Here is an 8,975-nt window from a genome sequence, read left to right as displayed (position 1 = left end):
ACAGGCTGGGCTGCAACTTAACACCTTTACTGGTGGGTGAGTCTCAACCTGTCGTTTAACTCCTTAAAGCCTTTTTTATTTCCCATGGTTGAAACAACATGACCGCCCCGACACTACACTAAACCTTAGTCACATTGGGGTAATTAAAATTACCTTCCTCCCTCCTTGCCCCTCCCGCATGCCTGGCCTGCCTGCAAGTCCTCCTCCGCTCTTCCTGAAGAGGCAGCGGTGGAGGAAGGTGGAAGCCATCCATTAGATGCTCCTAACCATTCATCACTGTGTGAAGGCATGGGGCCTCAGCGCCCAGCAGTGCCCGGCTGGATAAACATGCTGAGAAACCGAAGCCTCCCTCCCTCCCTCTTCTTCCCTTCTTCCCTCCCTCCCTCCCTCCCTCTTCTTCCCTTCTTCCCTCCCTCCCTCCCTCCCTCATCCCTCCTTCTTCCCTCTCTCCCTCCCTCTTCCCTCCCCCTCAATCCATTCACCAATGTAAGCCTCCTGTTGTCCCTAGGGCGGAGCCAGGCAGAGCCAGTCTGGGCTGGGTAGAGCTGGGGTTGGGTAGGGATGGGGCAGGGCTGGGTAAGACTGTTTTCTCTGGCCATCTGGAGGATGTTATTAATGTGTAGCCCTGCGGTAGATTAGACACTGCTGCCTGGCTTTGAAGGCCTGCCTCGCGGAGCTGACTGATGCTGCTGTGGGGAGGAGAGGGAGACTAGAGACTACGGCACCAGGTGTACCAGTCAGCCATAGGAGACCCCAGACGGGACCACTACAAAGAGGAGTGTGCACTCTTTCTTTCTCTCTCTCTCTCTCTCTCTCTCTCTCTCTCTCTCTTTTTCTCTCTTTTTCTATCTTTCTTTCTCTCTCTCTTTCTCTCTCTTCAGACACACCTCTTCAGCAGCATGGCAGGGAGTACAGAGGTAGTTAGAGAGAGAGGTAGGGCTATCTCCGGTAGCATGTATGAATAGAGGTAAGGGGAAGGAGAGTTTAGATCTGTCATTAGTTTCCTACAAGGCATAACAACAACAACAGTTCTGCCTTTTCATTCCCATGATCAATAATACCCTTGCATTGAACTGTACTGGCAATACAAAGTTTGCAAAATATGAGAATCAGCTTGCTATGTCTTCCTTACCACTGAGAACTACTGGTGTTATTTTTGTAGATCAAAGTTCATCATATATTATTAGTTTATAGACCAGTGGTTTTCAAACCCCTACTCGGGGACCCCCAGCAGTTCCAAGCAGTTGACTAATCATCAAGACCTTGATTGGTAAATCAGGTAAGCTAGTTCAGGGCTACAACAACATGGTAAAACAGCTGGGAATCCCAGAGGAGAGGTTTGAAAACCACTGTTATTTTTTTTGGGGTCCCTGAATCAGTGGTCTGAACGTCTGTTTGTCTCTAAGGCATGTTGTCTTCTCTGTATTCTATCTTGGTCTCTTGTAGGGCCATAAAGTTGTCCTCACCAACACTTAGAGACATACCCTAACCCTTCCGTCTATCTCGCTGGGTGAGGTAGGGGAAAGTGTTTTACCTCAGGACTAAGGGTGTGTCCCAAATGGTACCCTATTCCCTATGAAATGCACTACTTTTGACAAGGGCCCATAGGGTTCTTGTCAAAAGTAATGCTCTATTTAGGGAATAGGGTGTCATTCTTTAGTTTCCTAAAACACACGTTAATGGAATGGAATGACACCTTTACACCGGCTGACATGTAGGTCCTAATAGGATGGAATGGGAATGTTGGGCTTGGAATGGAAAAGACACCTTTACACCGGCTGACCTGTAGGTCCTAATGGGATGGAATGGGAATGTTGGGCTTGGAATGGAAAGGACACCTTTACACCGGCTGACCTGTAGGTTCTAATGGGATGGAATGGGAATGTTGGTCTTGGAATGGAAAGGACACCTTTACACCGGCTGACCTGTAGGTCCTAATGGGATGGAATGGGAATGTTGATCTTGGAATGGAAAGGACACCTTTACACCGGCTGACCTGTAGGTCCTAATGGGATGGGATGGAATGGGAATGTTGGGCTTGGAATGGAAAGGACACCTTTACACCGGCTGACCTGTAGGTCCTAATGGGATGGAATGGGAATGTTGGTCTTGGAATGGAAAGGACACCTTTACACCGGCTGACCTGTAGGTCCTAATGGGATGGAATGGGAATGTTGGTCTTGGAATGGAAAGGACACCTTTACAACGGCTGACCTGTAGGTTCGAATGGGAATGTTGGTCTTGGAATGGAAAGGACACCTTTACACCGGCTGACCTGTAGGTTCTAAAGAGGCACTTCAAAATGGTTTAACCTCTTATGCATTATCTCCAGCACCAGCGGGGTTAAAAAGTGAGTGGTGAATTGCCCCTTTAATATTTGCCATTTAGCAGACGTTTTTATCAAAAGTGACTTAGTCATGCTTGCATACATTTTACGTCCTGGGAATCAAACCCATTATCCTGGTGTTGCAAGTGCCATGCTCTACCAACTGAGCTACAGAGGTAAATGAAATGTCAGAACATTTAGTTGTTGTTTTTTTATCCTGTTGCTTGTTGAATAAACTGAACAGACCAAAGAAGGGAGAGCCAGTCTACAGTACCATCCAGGTCTGTTGTTTCACCATCCTTTGAGTTTCTTTGGCCAGTTCAAGGCCCACAAACATATATTCCTCTCCTGTGTGGTGCCATAATGGTAGTGTACTCCATTGGCTGGTGTTGTTGCTTTGTCTTAGGCCGTGTCTCAAATGGTACCCTATTCCCTTTATACTGCACTACTGTTGACCAGAGCCCTATATAGGGAATATGATGCCGTTTGGGACACAGACATATTTGTGTCAATGTCATATAAGTTACTCCCAGCTCTCTATTTACCATAGCTTCTCTGCACTGATCCCCCCCCTCATCTTATATAAAGATAGGCCTTGGCTAAGTCCCAAATTGTATCCTATTCCCTATGTAGTGCACTACTTCTGGTCAAAGGTAGTGCATTATATAGGTAATTGGGTCCCATTTGGGACGTGGGTCTTGTCTCACAGTATTGGAGAGCCTGGACAGTAATTGATGCACATATAACAGGCAGAAGAAGGAACAGAACACTCCCAATATGATGATGTCACAGTGCAGAATCGGCAGATGCGCCTTTGTAAATAGTCAATAAAAACTGTATGTAAGATGGGTTTAAAACGATGTATTGGTAAATCAACTTAAACTGATTTAACCATGGGCATAATGCAGCTCTAACTGCTATTAAGCCCTATTCATGTTGTTCCTGTAGACTTAGTGAAGTGGTTAAGTGCTGGCTATTTATCCACAGATATAGTTAACAGATATTGTTGAATGTCCTCGTAGTGAAGTTACTTATGAACATGTGATCCACATAGAACAGAATAAACACAATATAATATAACTTAATTTTCCCCATGAACAAAAGCCAGGTAACTTATAAGCAAATCATTCAGCGTACACAGAATAGAATGAATAGAATCTAACTTTACTTTCCCCCATGAACGCAAAGAACAAGCTGTCGCTGACGGCAGTCGTAGGACAGAATGTGGATGTTTCTAAGGACAAGGCGAAGTCTTAAACTACAGCATTCCCCTGGTCATACCGTCTCAAGACTGATTGGAGATTCTTCCACATTCCTACCTCATTGTTACCTCAGGAAATGCCATAGCCCACATTTCAGAGTATGTACAGTGAGGGAAAAAAGTATTCGATCCCCTGCTGATTTTGTACGTTTACCCACTGACAAAGAAATGATCAGTCTATCATTTTAATGGTAGGTTTATTTGAACAGTGAGAGACAGAATAACAACAAAAAAATCCAGAAAAATGCATGTAAAAAATGTTATAAATTGATTTGCATTTTAATGTGGGAAATAAGTATTTGACCCCCTCTCAATCAGAAATATTTCTGGCTCCCAGGTGTCTTTTTATACAAGGAATGAGCTGAGATTAGCTTGTTACCTGTATAAAAAACACCTGTCCACAGAAGCAATCAATCAATCAGATTCCAAACTCTCCACCATGGCCAAGACCAAAGAGCTCTCCAAGGATGTCAGGGACAAGATTGTAGACCTACAATCCAATCTGGCTGGAATGGGCTACATGACCATCGCCAAGCAGCTTGGTGAGAAGGTGACAACAGTTGGTGAGATTATTCGCAAATGGAATAAACACAAAAGTCCTGTCAATCTCCCTCGGCCTGGGGCTCCATGAAAGATCTCACCTCGTGGAGTTGCAATGAACATGAGAACGGTGAGGAATCCGCCCAGAACTCCACGGGAGGATCTTGACAATGATCTCAAGGCAGCTGGGACCATAGTCACCAAGAAAACAATTGGTAACACACTACGCCGTGAAGGACTGAAATCCTGCAGTGCCCGCAAGGTCCCCCTGCTCAAGAAAGCACATATACAGGGCCGTCAGAAGTTTGCCAATGAACATCTGAATGATTCAGAGGAGAACTGGGTGAAAGTGTTGTGGTCAGATGAGACCAAAATCAAGCTCTTTGGCATCAACTCAACTCGCCGTGTTTGGAGGTGGAGGAATGCTGGCTATGACCCCAAGAACACCATCCCCCCGTCAAACATGGAGGTGGAAACATTATGCACCCCAGTATCTCTATTTGCACATAATCTCTTGCACATCTAGCATTCCAGTGTTAATACTATTGTAATTATTCTGCACTATAGCCTATTTATTGCCTTACCTCCATAACTTGCTACATTTGCACACACTGTATATATATTTTCTGTTGTATTTCTGACTTTATGTTTTTTACCCCATATGTAACTCTGTGTTGTTTTTATTGCACTACTTTGCTTTATCTTGGCCAGGTCGCAGTTGTAAATGAGAACCTGTTCTCAACTGGCTTACCTGGTTAAATAAAGGTGAAATAAATAAATAAAAATGCTTTGGGGGTGTTTTTCTGCTAAGGGGACAGGACAACTTTACCACATCAAAGGGACGATGGACGGGGCCATGTACCGTCAAATCTTGGTTGAGAACCTCCTTCCCTCAGCCAGGGCATTGAAAATGGGTCGTGGTTGGGTATTCCAGCATGACAATGACCCAAAACACACGGCCAAGGCAACAATGGAATGGCTCAAGAAGAAGCACATTAAGGTCCTGGAGTGGCCTAGCCAGTCTCCAGACCTTAGTCCCATAGAAAATCTGTGGAGGGAGCTGAAGGTTCGAGTTGCCAAACGTCAGCCTCGAAACCTTAATGACTTGGAGAAGATCTGCAAAGAGGAGTGGGACAAAATCCCTCCTGACCTCTGTGATTGCCAACAAGGGTTTTGCCACCAAGTACTAAGTCATGTTTTGCAGAGGGGTCAAATACTTATTTCCCTCATTAAAATGCGAATCAATTTATAACATTTTTGACATGCGTTTTTCTGGATTTTTTTGTTGTTATTCTGTCTCTCACTGTTCAAATAAACCTACCATTAAAATTATAGACTGATCATTTCTTTGTCAGTGGGCAAACGTACAAAATCAGCAGGGGATCAAATACTTTTTTCCCTCACTGTACCTCAAAAGCACTTACCTTCACCTCGTAAAGCTGTGAGAAATGTTTTATGCAAGCCTTTCCATACACACATTCCCCTTCAACTGCTGTCTTATACATCCAAGGTGACCAGAGCTACAGGGCTGATTCAGGCTACAGGGATGAGTCAGGCTACAGGGCTGATTCAGGCTACAGGGCTGATTCAGGCTACAGGGCTGAGTCAGGCTACAGGGCTGAGTCAGGCTACAGGGCTGAGTCAGGCTACAGGGCTGAGTCAGGCTACAGGCCTGAGTCAGGCTACAGGGCTGAGTCAGGCTACAGGCCTGATTCAGGCTACAGGGCTGAGTCAGGCTACAGGGCTGAGTCAGGCTACAGGCCTGATTCAGGCTACAGGGCTGAGTCAGGCTACAGGGCTGAGTCAAGCTGTCAGAGGAAATTGTCCCGTGTGGCTCAGTTGGTAGAGCATGGCGCTTGCAACACCATGGTTGTGGGTTCAATTCCCACGGGGGGATCAGTATGAAAATGTATGCACTCACTACTGTAAGTCGCTCTGGATAAGAGCGTCTGCTAAATGCAATTTCTCCTCACTAATCTGAGCAGGGAGGCACAGGCAGGCCAATTGGGACATCAACTTGTTTTTCGCTGCATTGATTTCAATTTGCATATTATTTGGACCTGAATGCCCAGCGCTACTCAGTTCAATTGTATTCTCAATACGCCTCAATAAGACATCAATGACCTAATTGAAGGTGGTAATGACGTTTATTGACATGTTCTGGTGAGTCATTACACTAAAGCTTTTTTTCATGTCAATATGTTTTATTGATTGATCTGGATGTAAAGTTTATTGATACGTTGCTGCCCTGGTATCAAGGCAGTAGAAATGTGTGTTGTAGTTGTCAAGTCATTTAAAGTCTGAGATCTGACCGCTGACTGGTCAAAGCAGATGGATGGATGGACAGACATGCATGTTCCTCTCCATGTCTCTTTGATGGACAGACAGCATGTCTCCCAATGAACAGCTGTCTGTCCGTTTGTCTGTTCAGTTAGAACTACTAAAGGCATTTGAGCTGAGAGATTCACATCCACGTTTCTTTCTGATGAACACCTCACTGCCTAGGGTCCAGGGCTTATTAGTGGCCAATCCCAACCCTGTTGCACCTCCAGTGTCCCTCCATGTCCTCCCCTACGTCCCTCCATGTCCTCCCCCCCTTGTTTCAAATAAAGGAAAAAAGTTGTTTATTATTTGGCTTATCAAGATTATTTTCTGCTGCACCTGACTCCAGAAGGGCCGGGAGAGGAGAGGGACTGACTGCTTTGGGCTGTAGCAGGAGCAGCAGCAATCTCAGCTTAGGCCTCAGCTCCTAATAGGCTGACATAGTGAGCTTATGTCCAAAATGGCACCCTGTTCCCTATATAGTGCATTACTTTTGACCGGGGGCCATAGGGCTCTGGTCAAAAGTAGTGCACTATATAGGGACTGGGATGCCTTTTGGGACGCACACTGTCTCTCAAGGTCAGCTTTGGGTTCATGGTGTTTGATCAAATTCCTGCTCCTATTCTACCCAGAAAGAAGATATGTGATTTGAGGGTGGAAAGTAAACATATTCTCTTAAGGCTTGGCAGCTGGTTATCTTCCTCTGCCCGAGCCCAGCAACCTTCCTCCAACCTCTCTCCCTCTCTACCAAATCAGAAGGGCCAGAAGGCATACTGCACGATTGGAATAGGATCTACAGAATTCTGTGTGTGTGTGTGTGTGTGTGTGTGTGTGTGTGTGTGTCAGTGAGTGAGTGAATTATCGAGTGAATACTGCAGGGATCTCATTGGTGGTGTTGAGGAATAGTAACCTCGGGTGCTTCTCTCCTCTCCTCTCCTCTCCTTTCTCCTCTCTCCTCTACTCTCCTTTCTCCTCTCTTCTCCTCTCTACTCTCCTCTAGCAGCACAGAAAACTGATGGGGAGAGAGGAGAGGATATGGAGGGGTAGAAATGTGAGGGGAAGGAGAGAAGAGGAAAAGATGGGCTGGTTGAGGGGTGGAGTGGAGAGGCGAGGGATAGAGGGAGAAGGAGAGGGTAGAGGGAGAGATGGGGAGGGGAGGAGAGAGATGGGGAGAAGAGAGATGGAGAGGGTAGAGGGAGAGATGGGTAGAGGAGGGTCTATGAGGAGAGAAGAGGAGGGTCTATGAGGAGAGGAGGGTCTATGAGAAGAGGAGAGGAGGGTCTATGAGGAGAGGAGAGGAGGGTCTATGAGAAGAGGAGAGGAGGGTCTATGAGAAGAGGAGAGGAGGGTCTATGAGGAGAGGAGAGGAGGGTCTATGAGGAGAGGAGGGTCTATGATCAAATCAAATTTTATTTGCCACATGCGCCGAGTACAACAGGTGTAGACATTACAGTGAAATGCTTACTTACAAGCCCTTAACCAACAATGCAGTTTTTTAAAATTAAAAATTAAATAAAAAAAGTGTTAAGTAAAAAATAGATGAAAGCAAATAACTAAAGAGGGAGGCTATATACAGGGGGGTACCGGTACAGAGTCAATGTGCGGGGGCACCGGCTAGTCGAGGTAATATGTACATGTGGGTAGAGTTAAAGTGATGGGGTGGGGTGGGGGGGGGGGGGGCAGTGCAAATAGTCCGGGTAGCCATGAATAGCTGTTCAGGAGTCTTATGGCTTGGGTGTAGAAGCTGTTAAGAAGCCTTTTGGACCTAGACTTGGCGCTCCGGTACCGTTTGCCGTGTGGTAGCAGAGAGAACAGTCTATGACTAGGGTGGCTGGAGTCTTTGACAATTTTGAGGGCCTTCCTCTGACACCGCCTGATATAGAGGTCCTGGATGGCAGGAAGCTTGGCCCCAGTGATGTACTGGGCCGTACGCACTACCCTCTGTAGTGCCTTGCGGTCGGAGGCCGAGCAGTTGCCATACCAGGCAGTGATGCAACCAGTCAGGATGCTCTCGATGGTGCAGTTGTAGAACTTTTTGAGGATCTGAGGACCCATGCCAATCCTGAGGGGGAATAGGCTTTGTCATGCCCTCTTCACGACTGTCTTGGTGTGTTTGGACCATGATAGTTTGTTGGTGATGTGGACACCAAGGAACTTGAAGCTCTCAACCTGTTCCACTACAGCCCCGTCGATGAGAATGGGGGCATGCTCAGTCTGATCGTGTGGCGCCGGAGAAGATGGCTGCCATTTTACAGCCCTCTAACCAATTGTGTTTTTTCGCATTATTTGTAATTTATTCTGTACATAATGCTTCTGCCACCGTCTATTATGACCAAAAAGAGCTTCTGGATATCAGGACAGTGATTACTCACCTCGTATTGGACGAAGATTTTTTCATCAATGAGTCGGACGCGAAGGATATCCTACAGACACCCGACAAGGCCCAAATACCCGTCATTCGCATGGAAAAGAGATGGAGATATCGTGGACGTAGGTCGGGGTGCCTTATAAGGATCTGACGGCGAG

General features: G+C 46.2%; 1 protein-coding gene across 2 annotated transcripts in view; it reads left to right on the top strand.

Annotated features, from left to right (window-relative positions):
• Positions 1 to 8,975, top strand: part of cdkal1 (CDK5 regulatory subunit associated protein 1-like 1) — a 649,501-nt gene that overhangs the window by 480,763 nt on the left and 159,763 nt on the right. The gene's annotated exons all lie outside the window — the stretch shown is intronic.

The sequence above is a fragment of the Coregonus clupeaformis genome, chromosome 17, assembly GCF_020615455.1.
Source record: "Coregonus clupeaformis isolate EN_2021a chromosome 17, ASM2061545v1, whole genome shotgun sequence".
Classification (NCBI taxonomy): domain Eukaryota; kingdom Metazoa; phylum Chordata; class Actinopteri; order Salmoniformes; family Salmonidae; genus Coregonus; species Coregonus clupeaformis.
This window is presented reverse-complemented; position numbering and strand designations above follow the sequence as displayed.